General features: G+C 38.7%; 1 pseudogene; it reads left to right on the top strand.

Moving 5' to 3' along the window:
• Positions 1–200: 200 nt before the first annotated feature.
• Positions 201–796, top strand: LOC116097042 (annotated as a pseudogene).
• Positions 797–1,430: the final 634 nt, after the last annotated feature.

The raw sequence follows: 1,430 nt of genomic DNA, 5'->3' as shown, positions 1-1,430 counted from the left end.
ACTATACATACATGGCATTCAATAAGGGTGACAATACATAGTTTAGTTGAAAGACGTAGTAGGAGCTGTATTGAGTGGGCATGAGCAGATCAAAAGTGAAGAATCTTCTCATGGGGAGGAGAAATAGACTATTTCCTTCAAAAATTATTTTATTACCCTTTCTGGTTAGCTTCTAGTACAGGCACATAGAGTGCTCCAGTATGGTAGCTTCCGTGGATCTGGACTTGAAGAAGGCCTTCAGAGCTTCAAGCCAAAGTTATTGATACTCAACAGAAGGTGCAGTTTGCAGACATACAGATTGAACAGCTAAACAGGAAGAAAAAGCATATGCAATTTATGGACACGGAAATTATGACACTGGTAGATGAAACTAATGTGTATGAAGAATGTTTGTTTTACTGTCCAAGGAAGTAATTCACAACCAGCTGTTAGAAAAACAAAATAGCAGAAGAAAAAAATTAAAGCTATGGAGCAGAAAAAGGGCTACCTGGAGCTGAGTGTTAAGGAAGCTGAGGGAGCAATGCTGATGGCAAGAAGGGCACTGAGGGAGCTGCTGGGAAAGTTCTTCCCTTCTGACCCCTCCGATCCTGTCAAAGCAGGAGCTGTGCAGGGCACTGTCCTCTCTCCGCCCAGCAGCCCCATCTCTATTACACTGAGCCCCTTCAGGTCTCAACTGAATGTCTGCCATCCTCACCCATGCTACTCATTTCCTGGGGCAAGCCAGGAGCTCTCAACAAAGAGAAGACTGGAGACAGATGGAGAAAGCTGGCCAAATTTTACTAGGCATGTGGATTAGACCAGGTTAGACCAATAAAAAAGGTATGTCTTACTCTAAAAAATATTTTATTATTATTTATTTTTGTTTTATTGGTATGTATGTATATGACCTGTGAATGTAAACACACATGTGCCAAGTCATACACGAAGATCAGAAAACAGGCTTGTGTGGCAAGTGGTTTGTTTTTTGTTTGTTTTTGGTTGTTTTGTTTTTTAACCTGCTGAGTTATCTCACAGGTTCCAGTGTTTTAAAAAATAATATTACAGTCTTAAAAAATTACCACATCTATCAAAAGAACAGAGGCAGTTTTAGGCAAGCTTTTCATTACATTTAAAATTTATGATACATTTTAATAGCTTTGAGATAGCTATTCTCTCTTAGCTCTTCCAGAGATCTAGAATTGTTAATGCACAGATTTACAAACTTAAAAATTAAGTGAAGTACTCAGAAAATGGCAGATATAATTTATGTAGTCACTAAACTGGACACTTGAAGGAACTAGCTCCAGGAAAAGAATTCAGCCTAGAAATTGCCCTTCCCTCCTGGTGAATTTGCTGTACAGAGTTTTGGTCCTGCAATTGTTTGTGGTTTTATCTGTCTACTACAATACTCACAAAGCTGTAAATATTGTAAGAAAATTTGCTTTAAGAGG

The sequence above is a fragment of the Mastomys coucha genome, unplaced genomic scaffold (genome assembly GCF_008632895.1).
Source record: "Mastomys coucha isolate ucsf_1 unplaced genomic scaffold, UCSF_Mcou_1 pScaffold1, whole genome shotgun sequence".
Classification (NCBI taxonomy): Eukaryota; Metazoa; Chordata; class Mammalia; order Rodentia; family Muridae; genus Mastomys; species Mastomys coucha.
The sequence above is the reverse complement of the archived record's forward strand: the minus strand, read 5'-3'. Positions and strand labels throughout refer to the sequence as shown.